The following is an 18,766-nucleotide window of genomic DNA, read 5'->3' as shown; positions in this document are numbered from 1 at the left end:
TCCCAGAGGATTGGGGCTGCTGCCAAGGAGGCCCTCCAATCTGGAGCAGGACTAATCAGAAGATCTCAAGTGTTGGTTGGAAGGGAGGCTGATATGGAAGATATTCAGGACCTAAGCTGTATTTTAAAACAACTTACAGATGAAACATAATTAAGACTGCAATCCTATGCACGCTCACCTAGGGCTAACTCTCATTGAACTCAATGGGGATTACTTCTGAGTAGACATGCATAAGGGACCTTTCTCAATAATCCAAGTATGTGCTTCAGGATTTGACAAATAATGCCAAATTCATTTCAAAATTATTACTTGCACTCCTACCGTTTCTAGTTCTTACCAAGTTTGTCTATTTTGTCAGCTCTGCATGGTCCATATTTCCCATAAGGTTTCAGTTTTTGATGGAATGCCGAGTACTTTCTGCCATACCACAGTGTTAGGATACTTATTAACATACTAGATCTTCTCCATCCTTAGGTGAAACACACAAGTTCCTTGGTAAGCAGAAGCAGAAGTATAGAAAAAACTAGACAACTCTTATATTGTCAAAGCTTGAGTTTATTTCAGTGGTGGTGTTACTATCTCCAGCTCTGTCAATATAAAAACTGTCTAGTTTCTCTCTCCTGTTTCCTCCTACCTGCAGTCTTTTCAGAGAGAGAAAGAGAGAAAGTAAAAGGCTGATGGCTAGGTCAGGAGTTTGAAAAGGGGAGCAAGGTATGCTGGGTTAAATTATGCGACAGAATGATTATTTTCTTATTCTTTCTTAATGTCTACTTATTCTGGATGTTAAGTTTCATAAATAAATATGTGTTTACTGATATTTACTGATACACGTACCTGTGTTCTGGTCTAGGTAGATTCTAAGGTTAGCATATCTCACTCCATGTGCTGGCTTTGAATTATACAGCCAAGTATGTAAAAGGGAGAGCCTCACTGTTCTTTGTAAGTCAGTAGGTGGTGGTAGCCGGTTATTTGGGGAGTGTTAGGGGAGGGGACATCTGAACTCAGTAGGCACGGGAAGTGACTTGCCCAATGACTTCCAGGGGCTGGAGCCTTTCAACTCCTGGACTAGGTCCCCAGCTACTGTCAGGAAGAGCTCCCTTTCAAACTTCACAACTGGTGTCATAATGCTGGGCTGTGAGTTGCAGGATGACATCACTATACAGAGCTAGCTAGGTCAAAAAATGTCTCCAAAGCATGTTTTCATACTGAGGCATTCACTAGGCGTGATGGCAGCAGACCTGTGTGTGAATATGCAGATCTGTTACAGAGCTATAAAATGAAACCTCCTCTCCGTAGACATCCACTTAAATAACAATTCAAGTTGCTTGAGGTGAAGTATAAAATGCATCTTCCCTTTCCATTTTTATACAATTCTGCACCTTTATGTTTGTATTTGTGATTTTAAATTAAAAACAGTTTTCTAGCATTGTTTCAGCTCCAGTCATAATCCAGTGCTTCTTACTCATTGGAATTCAAAATCTGGAGGAATTATTCTAGTCCTGGGGTCTCCAACGTGGTCCCCACAGGCACCAATAACCCTGGAGACACCTTCTTCGCACCCGTCAGAGAGCAAGGAGGGAGGGGCTGCTGCTGCTGCTCCCAAGATGTCCTGCGCAGAGGATGGGGTTTGTGTGTGTGTGTGTGTGTGTGTGTGAGTGGTGGGGGGCAGTGTGCAGGATAACATGGCAGGCATGGGCAGGGCACCAGACTGGCACCATATTGCATGGCTCTGGCTCAGGGCAGTGAGAGAAAGATGGCTTTTTTTCTTCTCTCCCCCCACATCTCACCTTTTGTTTTTCAGGCACAGATGAAGGTGGGGTTTCTTTGGTGGGGGCTTGGAACACCCCTTTCCCTGCAACAGAGGAGGGGTGGATCTGTCTATGCTTTCATGTAATAGGAGAGGGTTGTTATTAGAAGGAGGGAGGCTAATTGTGTGGGTGAAAGAGAGGGAGGGAGGTGGGTTGGAAGACTCTGTTTGCTATGGCGGGGGAGGCTTGTTTAATGTAGTGGGAAGAGGTTGTATTATTGGGATGTTTGCTGAAAGGAAGCTGATGCAGGCCATAACTGGAGAGGAATTATGAGAGGAAGAGGAAGAGAGAGGGAATGAAGGAAATGCCCCCTGAAAATTGTTCCAGTCACAAGGGCCAAACATATTTTAATCCAAGCTAAAAACCAATGAACTACAAAACAGTTGTTGCACGATGTGTGAGGTGACTCAAGTGATGAATGCCTACCATCAAGTCCTACCAGAAAGATGGTGTAGGTTTGGAAGAACTGCGGACATTTTCAAAAGCACAACTTACGGTGGATGACCAGAGCACATACCAGAGACGATAAAATGCTAAGCTTATAAACCGAGATGAATGCTTGGATTTGGCAGGCTTGAAAAAAAAGTACTTTTCTCCCCACATGATTTACATCTGTTCTCTCCAAACATCTGGTGAACTTATTTAAAGCTTTGCTTCTCCATACTTTAAATAACTTATTTTTATAAAGAATGGGAATAGGGAATTACAAACAGTAGACAATGGGGATCAAAATCAATAATGGGACTAGTAGAGTGTAGGTAGGAATGTTTGATGCCTTTTGGAAAGAAGAGACATTCCCAGCTTGCTTTGAACCTGAGAGAGGCCATTTTTTAAATTTAAAATATTTTTCACTCAGCCTTTCCATCCCAATACTGGATGGCTGAAGCAGTGTGAAACATCTTTTAAAACAATACCAATAAAGAAACAGCAAAGCACAGAGATAACAGCTAAAACAGTATACCGAAATTAGGTGGAGAATAAAAAATACATCTTCAGTAGTGTCTTTCTCACACCCACCCAGTGTGCACTACATCCTCACACTTTCCCCTTCACCAATTCTCATGTTTTTTTTTTTGGGGGGGGTCCTTATTCTCCTCCTTACTTGCACATTTTAACCATAGCTATGTTCACCAGGTTTACATGATCACCACAGCTGACAATGGCTAGGCTAGCCTACGCCATGGTGGGTTGCGGCATGTTCCGGGTGGCATTTGAATATTCAAGCTGCGACCATAGCTTGTCATGTCATCTGAACATGGTGAGGGTGGGTTGTTGGCATGGTTAATAAGCCACCCAGAACCCATGGGCTGTGTGGCTTCAATATTCAAAACGGACACCCACACATGCAGCAGCCCACTGTGGCTTAAATAAGCCACGGTGGACTGTTTGATTGTGCGAACAGCACAGTGTGAAGGATGTCCAGATCAGCATAGATTGTGGGTCCCACCACTTGAATGAATGAATGTTTACAGGCGCAGGAAGCTACAGAAGCTGAGTTACAGGGAAGAATTGTTACTGTATCTCTGTAGGGTAGTGCACAGAGCTAGCTGGTTCATATGTGCAGGCATTACAAGAACATTTTACAGAAGAGGTCAAGCTATACTGCTTCTGAACATGGATGCTCTCTCAGGTACAGGAATGTAACCTAAGAGCAACAAGAATCTACATTTCTAAGTAAATCAAGTAAATTCTTGTTCCATTGTCAATGCCACCCCATTGCTTCCTCGCTCCACTAATCGCAGTGCAATCTGTATTGTGCGAACCATTTTTATTTTCCCAAAATGCACCTCAAAATGAAGCATTCAGTGGGGGGATAATGGTGGCTATATATCTTGCTGAGGTGCCGATCCCACACTCTCCCAAAATGAATCCCCCCTGCCACCACCAAAAGGAAACGAGAATCCAAACAGAAAAATTGAGGTCGGTGAAACATTTCTGAATTGGTTATTGCCCCCTAATCTGTAGCCAAAATGAAAGACCATATGGGAGTTGCAGTCCAACACATCTGAACATACTGCCTAGTGCGGCCCACTTGGGCCTATCCTTGCTGGCTTTTGGAAGTGGTATAAAAATTATTATCTTCAGGCAGGCCTTTCAGGATAAATAAAAATGTGACATTGATCATATTTTTCAAGGTACATCTAAGTTTTTAGAATGGGTGGACAACTTTTGTGGGTCAGGGGGCCCCACTGTCCCATCCAAGCCCACCAGAGGTGGTACCCCACCCCCACAATTACCACCCCAACTGCTGAACGTGCTGTGGTCATAGTAGCAAAAAGGGGGGGGGGTTGCAAGAAAACAAGGAGCACGTGTTCTGGGAGCGCAACTCTGCTTGCAAAGAAGGAATGGGTTCCCCATGCACTTTATTTCCTTGCATACCTGCTGTGATATTTGCCACTGTGGTGGCAGCAAATTTGGCAGCAGCAAATGCAGGGGGGCACCAAAACAGCCATGGGGAGGCTTCATGCAGCTCACTGACCACATGTTGTCCACCCCTGCTTGAGAACATGACTTTAAGTTGATAAGGCTTCAATGAAATGTTGCATTTTTATGTATTGTTAACCATTTTGAATGGTAGAAAAGCTGGACATACATGTATAAATAAATAATGTACCTGAAGTTTGAAAACCCTGATTCCATTATTGACCAAGATGTACATAACTAATCATGTATGCTAGAATTCATCTTACAGAAGAGCAAAGCAATTAACAGTGCAATCCTATGTAGGTAAACTCACAGCAAGTTCTACTGAGTTCAATGGCACTTACTCTTAGATAAATGAACTGGATATAGAATTGTAGCCCAAAGACAACAATCTTATGCATGTTTACACAGAAAAAAGTCCATGCTGGCTGGGGAATGTTGGGAGTTGGACTTTGTTATGCATAGGATTGCACGTTAAGTGGTTTTTTCATTCATAAAACTAAAGTATTGCTGGAATTTTAAAAATAATTTAAAATGTTGTAAACATTCACACATAATTTAAACCACCTTTTTTCAAGGACCAAAGTTTCCTTCATAAATACCATCCTAAATATCCCTCTATTTCATGGCTGTGTGACCTTTGTTCTAGCTAATCCTTCCTTTACACAACCTAATTCCTTCACCTCCTGCACTATCAATGTGTAGGCCAACAGCACTAATTCTCATTTAAATCTCTACCGGACAGTCTTTCTGTGGTTGTTTCTTTTTCTCCAGTCTTGCATGCTAAAAGACTTAAGTAGCTTGGAATCTGATAAACATATATTTGTAGCTTCACTTGATCTTATCAAGACTTGGATAAACCAAATTACTCACTTTTTCTTGTAAAATATTCCTACTCCCAGTCAATGAGAATTAACTAGTTAAAAAGTGAAAGAAATGGCTAACTTTTAACTATTTAATTTTTTCAGCTGTCAATTTTTAAATTTAACTAGTTAAAAAAGGTAAACGTGTTTTTTTTAAGCAAAATCGGACCATGGACCATGTGTTGCCCGTCCCTGATCTAGAGGGAGAAGCAGTTAGGAAAGGGAACAGGAAGTCTTGGAGCAAGTAGTCTCAGGGAGTGTGCTAAGGTGAGTACACACAGAACACAGTGAGGGATCTTACTAAGGTCTACAAGTCCTTCATGCTAATGAAACATGATAGCAGTGGTTCTTCTTTAAAAGACTGGTGTTATTTTCAGAAGCGGACATGGCACATGGACTTGAAACCCCCAAGGGGCCTGGATTTTACAGACAAGGGTCTGGGGCTCAGGAAAGCACCCACCAGAAACAGGACCTTGAGTTCTCTATGAACACCTGGCCATACACGAAGAAGAAAGCAAGAGAGTGAAACATTTATTTTACCTTATTGGGGAGCGGAGTAGGATAGAATGACATGTACCAGTCTAAAGCTGCCTTGACCTTGTCAGCTCTGATGGAAGCTTTAGGGGCCTACTGTTCCTCAAAGTGCAGTGGAGGTATATACATTCTTTGCAACAGATCAGATTCAGCAGGAAAGAGAAGGATTAGATTGCTATGTAACAGTGCTGTGAACTTTAGCAAGCAGATGTAATTTTTGAAGAGCTAGAAGATTCCCTGATAAGGGACAGAATTGTATGTAGTACACTGGGTTAACAATTGCAAGAACAACTGCTCTGAGTGATCTTACATTAGAAATATCTCGGGCAGTGTATGCGTGTGTGTGTGTGTCAGCATGTGTTTGTGGGAGATATCCTCTGGAAGCAAGGCCTAAGCCAGTGCCAGGAGAGAATGGCGGCTTATGTTGCTGCAACTGCACTCACTTTCTCTCTTCTGAATGTACAGCGTTCCTGCACTCCTCATATCAAGAGCTCTGCAAGCCAACATTGTTGCAATAGAATCCATTGTTAGGAAGACAGAACTGGTTGGCACAATTTCCTAACTTTTATAATATGATGATTTAATAATGATGCAAGAGACACTTCCATACAGGGAGGACAGATAACAATGTAAAAACAAGCCATTCCAAATGTGTGCAGTGCTATGGAAAATGATAGGTGGATAACTAAAAATGTAGTTCAGACAGAATATTTGGCAATATTAATTAGGCTGTAATCTTGTACACACGTCTTTAAGTCCCATTGAACTCAAGGGGGCTTACTTCTGAGTAGATATGTATACATATATGCATATGTATATGATTGTACGGTTAATTACTCAATACTGAACCACTTCCTGCACTTGGTCTCTTAATCAGGGCTGGCACCAAAGTTTGGCATAAAAAAGGTGTCCCCAACCAGTCGTGTCCGACTCTAGGGTGTGGTGCTCATCTCCATTTCTAAGCTGAAGAGCCAGCGCTGTCCGAAGACGCTTCCGTGGTCATGTGGCTGGCATGACTGAACACCGAGGTGCATGGAACGCTGTTACCTTTCCTGCTGAAGCAGTACCTATTTATCTACTTGCAATTTCTTGCTTTCGAACTGCTAGGTTGGCAGGAGCTGGGACTGAAGACGGGAGCTCACTCCATCACGCAGCACTTGGGTCTCGAACTGCTGTCCTGTCGACCTTCCGGTCTGCAGTTCAGCGTCTTAACCACTAAGCCACCGCGGCATAGTTTGGCATAGTTGGGCACTTACCAAGGGCCCAGAACTCAGCAGGTGGCCCACTGACAAGAGCCCCCTGGAACTGCTCCTCGTTTTTACAGTTGCAACTTGCTTGTTCACCTGTGTCTCCCTCTGGCCCAACAACAGTGATGGTGAGAAGGACAAACAGCAGATGCCACTGCCTGTTTGCTCACTGGCTCTCTGCCTGGCAAGCAAGCAGGTGATAGAAAAGACAAAAAGGAGGAGCAGCGAGTGACAATGGCAGTGAAAAGGTAGATTCACTAAGGGAGGGTGCCCATTAAGTGTGTGTTGCCCAAGCCCCCCCCCCAACCTCGAGCTGGCATTACTCTTAACTATAAGATGCAGAATAACTGAGTATGTTCAGTCCCAGCAAAATATATTTTCTTCTGTACCAGCTCCAATCATAACAATTTGATCTTGTGGAAGATGCCATGTCTATATTTCTTAACCTATGTGCTTCTGAACGTTTACTTATAGCTTTGGATTTCACAGTTCTTCAACCATTTCAGAGCAAAGTGAGCAGGCATGTGCAGTCTGTTTCTACTTGTTTGGGGGGTGGGGTTAAACCCCTTTGGGGCATTTCCCCCCTCCAAGTTGTTTCTGCTCCTGCATACCTTGGGGTTACCCTCAACATGCAGAGACCAGTCTGCATACCTTGGGGTTACCCTCAACATGCAGAGACCAGTCTCTTGCATATTCATGTACCCGTTTTGACTACAAAAGCATAAGCACTTGGAGAACTGAATTGGAATTAGAATATATGGTCATGTATAGCCTGATGGCTATATGACTCAGGCATTAAGAGATAGGTCATGGGAGCCTATGGCATACTGGTGCAGCTGCTGGTGACAACTGGCCTTCCAAAGATTTCAACTAATCAGAAGTTTGGATAAGCAAGTGTGTACCATTTACAAAGGTTAATGACAGACCTGGGTAAGGTGCAGTTCTGCTGCAATTTACTTTGTATGACTGTATTATTTCCTAATAATTGTGCATGCATTTGTCAAAGCATTTATTAATGCATTTATTATGTTAATATTTTAATTTCCTTAAATTTGTAAAACATGCAGTTGTTGGGGGCTAAAAATCTCCACTTTGCCATTGCAATAAATATGGTGCTTCGAAATAAGACTTTTATCATCCAATCGCTATGCCTCATTCACGGAATTTTACGGGGTATCTAGACAACATTGTCTTCATCTTGTAAGCCTCCCAAGTTTTCCCACCATTTCTCCCACCTTTTTTCTTTTCAGGGAGATATCCATTAATGAGGAAAAGATGAAATCGCTGCACAATATCATTTGGTTGGTAGTGCACAGAGCCCTCACTATGGAAGCACCCACAGTCTAAAAGACCCGCTAAATCAGGGGTGTTGAATCTCTTTCAGCGCAAGGGCCGAATTCAATTTTGGAGAAGTTCCTAGGGGCCACATTCCAGTAGCGGGCAGGGCCAAAGTCAAAAGGGGTTGGGTCAAAATACCAAACCCAGCATATTTTAGCTTACAGCTCTTACTGCCAGTAGTGTAGCCTTAGGAGAGGCATTTCAACCTTTGAGAATGGGGAAAAAACTGCACAAAGGATTGGTGGTCAAAGGAAAGGGGGTGGGGCCAGAGGAAGGAGGTATGGCCATCTTGGGGGTCCTGGAGGGCCAAACTGAGCCCCCAGGAGGACAGGATGCAGCCCATGGGCCTGAGGTTCTACATCCCTGTGCAAAATTATCCTTTTCTTTAGCTAGACATCTGACCGAACGTGGGTGTTGAGAAAAAAAGACATTGTAGACAGAAAAAGTAGACAGACATTGGCAAGATGGTAAGGAACCTTGTAACATATTCAAAGCTAAGGAATATACAAGGCACTCTCACTGAAGAAACATTCACAGACAATTACTTCACACTACATTTGCTGAACTGTTTACTCAAGAAGCACATTCATTAGATCCAGCAGACAAAGGGATGTGTTTTTAAACATGGGTTGACAAAGACCTAAGGCATGAATAAGCAATTGGACATGAGAAAAGCAAAAGAAAATGTACCTTCCACCCCTAAGCTATGAGAGGCTTCCTATTTAAATTACTGAGATAAACAGGACATTGAGTGGAAATTTGAAATGAATTTGGGGCACTTGAAACAGAAACATTCTTGGGTTGCCAATCTCATACCATCTACAACGAAACGGGTTCCACTTACTTCTTTCTGTAAACTGGACCAGATTAAATTTTTTCTTAGAGAATGTTTGAAGCTACAAGTTAAGATACAGGCTAGATTTGCGACTTTTACCAGTGATAGTCCAGAAAGGGGAAATTCTGTTAGTGGCATTGTGGTTTGTGCCAACATTGCCTCATACATTTGCAGATCATTATGGGTGTTGCTCACTCACCCTGCACTGATTTTACCCTACACTGGTCTTGTCCTTGTGCCAGCAGGGGCTGGCATGAGACTGGAAGAGAGAGAAGGAACAGACTGTACCAAATCCATTACTCTCCATGCCAAAATGTGCTCTGTATTTGAAGCTCTGTATTGTCTCCCTAAGCATGTATGTACACTGTGCACCAGATGAATTCATTCAATACGTCCAATCTCCACAAGCTACATGACACCAGTGCTCAGGTTTGTGCTGCTCCTTTGTCAGACTGCATAGCAGATGTGGGAGAGAGGGAGGGAGGGAGGGGAACTGGAAATGCAGTCAATACCGAGAAAGGAGCGATGTCCAGGCACAAAACTGCATCAGGCTGCGTCATGTATTCTTATTATTTCCTCCCATAGAGTTTTTCCTGTAGTTTTTGTTTCTCACTGGAGCATTGAACTAGGGAAACTGTGTGTGAATAGAACTTTTTTTTAATAGACAGATAGGCAGTTTAGAGACTGGGAGAGAAGCAGAGAGTCTGAGCTGAAAGCATCTAGGGCTCCTGGATGGCATCTCTGAGAGCTGATGTGGATCAGTGGACTTGCTGCTTGCAGGAGTGCTATGCTGATTGTCTCCACTTCTGCTCAACTTATAAATGTGTAAATAAATATAAAGATGTCTAAATGTTGCAAGCCTTCCTTGATCTCTCATTTCAAAAGAAACAAAACCAGAATAAGCACTGCCCCTGGAATGTCTCATCACTGGAGGAAGTGGGGAACACAGAACAATATGAAAAAAAAAACTGCCCCACCAACCACCTGTGACTTAGAATCATAGAATCATAGAATAGTAGGGTTGGAAGGGGCCTACAAGACCATCGAGTCCAACCCCCTGCTCAATGCAGGAATCCAAGTCAGAGCATCCCCAACAGATGGTTGTCCAGGCTCGTCTTGAATGCCTCCAATGTGGGAGAGCCCACTACCTCCCTAGGTAATTGGTTCCACTGTCATATTGCTCTAACAGTCAGGATGTTTCTCCTGATGTTCAGCTGGAATCTGGCTTCCTGTAACTTGAGCCCATTATTCTGGGTACTGCTTTCTGGGATGATCAAGAAGAGATCCTGGCCTTCCTCTCTGTGACAACCTTTCACGTACTTGAAGAGCGCTATCATATCTCCCCTCAGTCTTCTCTTCTCAAGGCTAAACAGGCCCAGTTCTTTCAGTCTCTCTTCATAAGGCTTTGTTTCCAGTCTCCTGATCATCTTTGTTGCCCTCCTCTGAACCCTCTCCACTTTTCTGCATCCTTCTTAAAGTGCGGTGCCCAGAACTGGACACAGTACTCCAGATGAGGCCTAACCAGTGCTGAATAGAGAGGGACTAGTACTTCCCGGGATTTGGAAGCTATGCTTCTGTTAATGCCACGTATTCCCCATTTTGTAACTGTGCAATTGGTTTCTTTTTCCTAGGTGTAGAACTTGGCATTCAAAAGTGTTAGCTAGTGTCTTCCAAAGTATTAGCTATCCCGCCCAATTTTGTGTCATCTGCAAATTTGATCAGCATTCCCTGCACCTCCTCCTCCAAGTCATTAATAAAAATGTTGAAGAGCACTGGGCCCAGGACCGAGCCCTGTGGTACCCCGCTCATTACCTCTCCCCAGTTTGAGAAGATCCCATTGATAAGCACTCTTTGAGTCCGATTCTGTAGCCAACTGTGGATCCACCAGATTGTTGTTTCACCTAGCCCACTTTGAGCTAGCTTGCTCATCAGGATATCATGGGACACTTTGTTGAAAGCTTTGCTGAAGTTGAGGTATATGATGTCCACAGCATTCCCACAGTCCACAAGGGAGGTTACCTGATCAAAAAATGAGATCAGATTCGTCTGGCAGGATTTGTTCTTGACAAATCCATGTTGGCTTCGACTAATCACTGCATTGTTTTCAAGGTGCTTACAGATGGATTGCTTTATAATCTGCTCCAGAATTTTCCCAGGGACTGATGTCAGACTGACTGGTCTGTAGTTCCCAGGTTCCTCCTTTTTACCTTTTTTGAAGATAGGAACAACATTAGCTCTCCTCCAGTCATCTGGCACTTCACCCATCCTCCATGATTGCTCAAAGATAATAGACAGTGGCTCTGAGAGTTCTTCTGCCATTTCCTTTATTACTCTAGGGTGCAGTTCATCTGTCCCTGGAGATTTGAACGCATTCAAAGTAATTAGGTGTTCCTTGACCATATGCCTATCGATCTCAAGCTGCAATCCTGCCCCTTCAGCCTGTACTTCACCTTTGCCAGGGGGGGTCATAGACCCTCTTTTGGGAGAAGACTGAGCCAAAGTAGGAATGGAGCACCTCTGCCTTTTCTTTGTCATCTGTTATCATTTTGCCATCCTTATTTAATAGCTGAACCACCATTTCTTTCCTCTGTCTTTTACTATGCACGTAGCTGAAGAAAGCCTTTTTGTTGCTTTTAGCATCCCTCGCTAACCTCAGCTCGTTCTCAGCTTTAGCCTTCCTGACGCCATCCCTGCAATTCTGTAATACCTGCCTGTATTCTTCCTTTGTTGCTTGGCCTTCTTTCCACTTCCTATATGTGTCCTTTTTTGTTTTCAGGTCATCTCTTAGCTATTTGTGAAGCCACATTGGCTTCTTCTGTTGTCTTCCTCCTTTTTTTCTTGTTGGAATTGTTTGTAATTGTGCCTTGAGAATTTCCTTTTTTAAAAACTCCCACCCATCTTGGACTCCTTTTCTCGTTAGTCACTTGCCATGGGACATTACTTATCATTGTTCTGAGTTTATTACAACCAGCTTTCCTAAAATTCAGGGTATGAGTCTGGCTACACTTGGCTTTTGTTTCCTTTAGAACCATGAACTCAAGTATAACATGGTCGCTTTCCCGCAGAGTTCCTGTAACTGCTACTTTACCCACTAAGTCATCCATGTTCCTTTTATTTTTTGCTGCATTTATTTTAACCCAGATGCCCTTGATGGGGCTACCAAGCTCATCCTCCTGTATTTCTGTGCAGAGATATGTATTTTTCACATACAGTGCAACCCCTCCTCCCCTTCTGTTCCTCCTGTTCTTTTTGAACAAGTTGTATCCTTCAATTGCTGTATTCCAGTCATGAGAGTCATCCCATCAAGTCTCAGTTATACCTATCAAGTCATAATTTCCCTCCTGACTTCCTTTCAAGCTGTCCGCCAATCTTTCCTACCCTTAAGTTCCCCTTTGAGTGGCTCAGCACCATCAGCCTGGCTTCCTGCTCTTGTGACAAATCACTTCAAATGCTTTGTTTACTCATGAATGAAAGATGCAAAGTAAGTAATGGGTTCTCTCTTACTCAGCCCACTGCTGCTGATGTAAGACTATGCAGGCTTTGGAATTACACAGAAGTCTGCATGCTGCCTGATCAAAGGTTGTCTATAACTCATTTTCTGCATTATATTAGCAAATGTTAACCTAATATCTGGGACTAAGGTCATTCTGTTAGGTAGTATTGAAGCCTAATTTGCAAGTACATTGAAACCGAACTTGTTGGGGTATATATATATTAGAGTGTCATGAAAGTATCACTCAGCTCCAACTGACAGTTGCCTTGGGACTGGGTCAGAACTGGATGATGATTTCAGGCATAGTAGCCTCCTAGAAGGGGATTACACCTGCCCAATGTCAGAAAAATAGGTGCAGGGTTTATGTTTTGATTTTATTTTAAAGGGAACTGCGAATAACATTTTAATTCCTTGGAAGAATTGGATAAACATTTCACGATTTATTACCCCATCAGAGGAGATCATGTCTGCCAAATTTCAGAATGATAGCCACAAGGGTTTTTGTCCAAGGGTGGCCTTGACATTTTGAGGTTTCCAAAAGAGGACATACTTATCTCCAAATGTTCCTTGTGGACCATTGTTCTGAAAATTACAGACAGCCTAGAGTTGTCCCTAAGTAAGAAACAGCAAATTTTCAGAAGGATTAGGTGCAGCAGTTCATGTGGAAGGGGAGTTGTCCAATTTGGGGGAGGGAGTGATTTGCTTTCCCTTCCCTTCCCTCCTTCCCGGATAGTTTTTGGGTAAGTTTGTATGAAAATACACAGAGATGTCGCCCAGGCAAGAAACCTGCAAAGTTCCTGAAGGATATACTTGCATGCAAATTTAGAATGACTAGAATTTATTTACATTTTACCAATGTTAGCAGCAGGGGAAGATGGGTGGGAAGGTGCTATTGCACTCATGTCCTGCTTGTGAGTTTCCTGTGGGCATTTGGTTGGCCACTGTGTGAATAAAAGGCTGGAGTAGATGGACCTTGGTCTGATGCAGCATGGCACATCCCTCCCCACCCTGCCATCCTTCAGCAACTCTTCATAAAAACAGATGACTTGTTCTGTGCAACTCTCCTCTGCCTCCTCCTTGTTATGCACAAACTCTCATTGCATCTTCCTTCCCATAACTTTATTTGTGCCAAGACTTCACCAGGATTCAGCCAATGAGGCTATTTTCAAAACTAGGCCTAAGTTATGGAGAAACTCTGAGCATGTACTAAGTGCCTTTCCCTCACTACTGAAGCTAGAGTTAATGCAAAATAAAACACATACACACAAATGACAAAACATGCATAGGACTGAGCTGAGAGTAGTCAATTCATTAGACAGAATTAGGTAGGCACTGTATTAAGCCTGCAGTACCATGCTCACAACTCAGGCCTTATTTCTGAGTAAACATGCAGAACATCAGGGTGCAAACCTCCCTGCAAAAGTAACTTGTGCTGGAATCCTATGCACACTTTCCTGAGGGTAAGCCTCATTAAACATAATGGGGCTTCTAAGTAGGCATACATAAGATTGTATAAATGAGCAGTATTCATCTCCCCTCCACTTAAAAAACAAACCCCAAACTCCTGTTTTTATTACAGCTTTCTGTTCATAGGAAGCTGCCTTATACTGAGTCAGACCCTGGGTCCATCTAGACCAGTATTATCGACACTGACTGGCAGCAGCAGCTTTCCAGGGTTTCAGGCCAGATTCTTTCCTAGCCCTACCTGGTGATGCTGGAGATTGAACTTGGGATCTTCTGCATGCCAAGCAGGTGCTCTACCACTGAGCTACAGCCCTTCCTATTGCTGGATAATGGCAACTGACAAACAAAACAGCCCCAGACAAACAAAACATGTGAAACCACTTTTCTCAAAGATTTGAGTGAGAAGGAGAAAAACCAGCCCTCTTGTCTGTTTGTATAAAGTCAAATACAGTTCAGAACTTCTCTTGCCCACCAAAGAGAATTCTCTTTAAGAATTCCCAAGATATGCTCTGGGTGGAATAAAGAAGAAAAAGAAAGAACAGGATAGGGGAAGGAAGAAGAAAAGAAGAATGGTGATTGGAAATGTGTGTGTGTGTGTGTGTGTGTGTGTGTATAGAGAGAATTCCCTAAGCCAAGTGGCTCCTTTCAGAAAGGCAGTACTTCAGAGGAATTTAGGAGGCTGTGGAGGGTTTGTAAGGATTGCATGTACTTAAATTAACTTTATGCGGTGAGGTGATGGAGGGCTTTTTCTAGCTTTTTAAAAATTATACAACCAATTTAAAAGCCTCAGCAGTTCCTCGATCATGATGCCACATAGTCCTAACTCTCCTTTTGGAATAATTTGAGTCCGACAGATATTTAGGAGAAATTAAAGCAGAGGAGGAGAAAAAAGTTTGTGTAGGCTGATTGGATCCTTTGCTGTACTGAAGCTACTAAACTTCTGCAGAAGCCAAAGGTTCCAGTTAGGGGCAGTAAAATCAGATGCTGTGTGAAATACCAATATTTCACACGGAGCTCTTTCTTCCCTTCCTTCTCCCTCTTCAAATTTTAATTGCAAGCAAGCTCCCAACAGTGGGCATGTAACAGCAGAAAAGTATGGGGAGATAGGTTTTTTGCACCTCAAAAAAACCTACACCAGAGATTAGGGATAGTGACCTCCTAATGGTCACTGTAAACACCTTCTGATTCTGATTAGGATCTCTAATCCCCTGTGTGGCTTGACAGTTCTTTACTTTTTGTTTTAGTCTTGGAGAAAAGGAAACTTTATGCATGGCTAGCACAAAAGCCACTCAACCTGTCTGAAATTTGGCAGGTTCAGTCAACTCCATAGGGGCTGTCAGGTCCCCAAATTCCATGCACTGATGTGGAAGAACAAAACAATTATATCTTTGCTTTGACAGATTTTCTTGAAAATAACAAATTTTACCTGTGACTAGCACAAAAGCCACTGGACCTAACTACCTGAAATTGGGCATGTTTAATCAGATCTATGGGGGCTACCAGGTCGCCAAATTTCATGTAATTATCATACAAACTAAACAAGTTATGGTTGTTTCTGTTTTCCAATGCAATTCAATGGGAAACTATTAAAAATGGCAATTAGGACAGCTCAAAAGATCCCAGTCACAGCTCAAAAAAGATCCGTGCCCGTGCCCAGGTGAGCTCTTTTATAGCAACACCCCTGCATTGGCCAAAGGAGGAGCTGTTGCTCCAATGTTTGCTTTCCTGTTACTTCCCCATTCCTTTTTCCCTTTGTAGTGTGTCTATTAGATTGTGATTCTGCAGGCAGGCACTGTCTTATCGTTCAATATATGTAGAAATTTTTAAAGTGTTAATAAAGAAAGGACGCATGCACATGTACTTATTGCATTTGTACCCTTTGAATCCCACCCTTCTCCTGCAGAACTCAGGGCAGTGTTTTAATCTCACAACAACCCTGTGCAGTAGTTTAGGCTGAACGAGAATGACTTGCCCAAGAATACTCAGAGAGTTATATGGATAAAGACTTAAATGTGGGTTAACCACATCAAAGCCCAGCACTTGAGTAGTTGAACAACCATTGTCAATTGGCAACTGTATCTCCTAGCACCCACGCTGACAAGAGTCTGCTTTTTCTTTATTTTTGCTTTTGAATATTAAAAAAAAGTGTAAACATGCCTTGGATTTACCTGAAACTTCACTGCTGTGGATTTCAATTCATTCTCGAAATTTATAATTCGATCCTAGGTATCACATAGTCCTTTGCTGGGATCTGTTGAGTAAATAATTAAAGGCAATGCTTAAGTATACATTACATCAACAGCACCTTTTCCCAGCCTCTGCCTCAACCCTAATTACAAATTAACCCAATGAACAGTTTACTTCCCATTGAGCCAAGTGTTAGATGCTACCATACAGTGCCTAAGGCTAGTAGTACAGTTAAAACTATACTGTTAGATTGTGAATTATAAAAATAAACAGGATACAGAATAACATACGGTGAACACTACTTAACCTAAAGAATTAACATCACTTCGTAGCCAAGTAGCCTAACATAATTGTTTTTGAGGACCCAGCTCTTAGCACAGCATAATCCCTCTGAGTTCTGCTGCTGCTAGCGGGGAGTAAGGAAGCATGCATGGAAGGGAAGGCTCCTCCTCCTCCTGCCTCCTCTCTCTTGCTCACTCTTTCCGGGCACCACAGCAGAGAGAACTGGGCCCTCAATGCTGCCTAGAGAGAAAGCACCAGCAGACATCTTTGCCTGCTCCCTTGTCATCTTCCTCTGGGCAGTGCAGCATTGAGGGTCGGTCATCATCCACCTCATCTTCTCACACTCACCTCTGCTCTCCCTCTGACTGGCATGATGGTGGGGGCTGGGCCCAAGTTGCCCAATCCTCCACACCACCCCGTGAGAGAGGGTGAATAGGCAGGCAAAGGTCGTGGCTCTTCCTCCCCCTCCTCAAAGTAGCAGCCGCATTTTGCTTGCTCCCTCTGTGTGGCTAAGTCCAACTCTTCTCATTGCATTACGCAAAGAGACAGGATGCACAAGCAGGTAGAGTGTTCCAGAGGTACAGCTGAGCAATCAGAGACAGTAGCAAATATCACTTGTCCAACCCTTCCTGCCAAGAAAAGGAAAAGCTGAATAATTGTGTGGAAGCAGTAGCTGTTTTTATAAGAAGTAGCTATTGCTTCCTCTAGCTGACACCCTCCCCCCCCCCCCGGTTTGGTCAGCATGCTTCTGGGCCTCAGTGGGGAAGGGTGCAAGCAAGAGAAGGCAGAGCTTGTGCCCACCTCCTCTCTCTTGCTCACCCTCTCTGGGCAGTGCCACAGGATGGACCAGGCCTATGGCACTGCCTCGAGAGAGTGCGTGAACAGCCACCTCTACCTGCTCATGCACCTGCTATCTCTGGTGGGGGAGCATACAGAGTTAGTAATGAAGGAGCAGCTGCCTCATCCTCTGACTTGCTCACCTGAATTCTTTTCCTGGAGTGGAGATGCTGTCCAGTGAACCAAATTCTCCCTCTTGTGCCACCCAGAGAGAAAGGGTGAGCGACAGGTGGCAGCAGCTGCCCCTTGCAGGAGCAACTATTACTTCTGCACAATCACTCAGACTTTCTTCCTTTTAGCAGCAAGTGATGGTTGCCACAAGTGATGGTTGCCTCTGTCTCCAGTTTCTCACCTGTTTTCTCCCTCTGTGGCTCCACCTGCTTGCTCATCTTTTCTTTGGGAGATGCAGCAGGCAAGATTGGGCTTAGCAGAAAGGACTGAGCAAAAGAGATTGTGGCCTGCACACTTGCCCTTTGCCTGCTCACTCACCCTCTCTCTGTGCGGCATGTAGGAGAGGGAGCAAAGGCATGAAAGGTCTCAGGGCTTGCGTACACGGGCATTTATCAAGTGTTAGTCATTCCCTACCCATGGTTGTTTACGTGTGGTGACCCTCCAGTTTAACTTCTGTGTCTAACCAACACTTTTGGACAGTTTTTTAGAGCAGGGAAAATGCGGCATTTAATAATGAAAAGAAAGGAAAGCACGATTTCCTCTTGAGTATTTGCACTATTCCGCTATACCACAGTGCCACCTCGGAGTTATGTGGCACAAAAGCAAGAAAGGAAACTCTCTGCAACGAAACCAAAAGTAGATATAGCAGATTAACAGCCAGCCTTGTGTAGGAAAACTCAGTCTGGTGTGAAGGAACTTACTACGTTCAGTCCCTTCCACCATCATGCCACTCAGAGGCAGAACGCAGGTGAGGGGAGGTAGTGGCTGCTCTTTCTATGACCAACCAGCCCTCTGTCATGCAGCGAGAGGGGGCAAGCGAGCAAGCAGAGGCCGCTGATCATGCTCTGCCTCTAGTCTGCACTGTGGCCCCAATTCACCCTGTCACCGTGCCCAGAGAGAGTGAGCAAGGGAGAGGATGCAGGAGTAGTTTCTGCCCTCTCTTCCTTGCACACTTCCCACTCTTCCCTGGAAGTGGCAGAACACAGAGAAGGTGGCACTGGGGCAGCAGGGAGGTTCCTGAGGCTTCCTGGGCATCCCTCTCCTTTGCTTTCTGGCCTGGGGTTTCCACTCCCTTGCTTCGTAGGCCTCTGCTACAGGGCAGGGAAAAGGAGGGAAATGCAGGAGAGATCGCTGTTTACTGCTCGACAGCGGAGGCTGGTGGGGCCGATGTCAGTGGGGCTGTGTGTCCGCTCTGGGTTTCGGCCAGAACTCTAAAGGAGCTATCCAAGGTGCCGAGCCCCAGCCCCCAAATAGGCTGGGACCTATTAGGTCCTATTAGGTCC

This window comes from Heloderma suspectum, chromosome 5, assembly GCF_057233095.1.
Source record: "Heloderma suspectum isolate Gila_16-S chromosome 5, 16-S_ref, whole genome shotgun sequence".
Taxonomy (NCBI): Eukaryota; Metazoa; Chordata; class Lepidosauria; order Squamata; family Helodermatidae; genus Heloderma; species Heloderma suspectum.
This window is presented reverse-complemented; position numbering follows the sequence as displayed.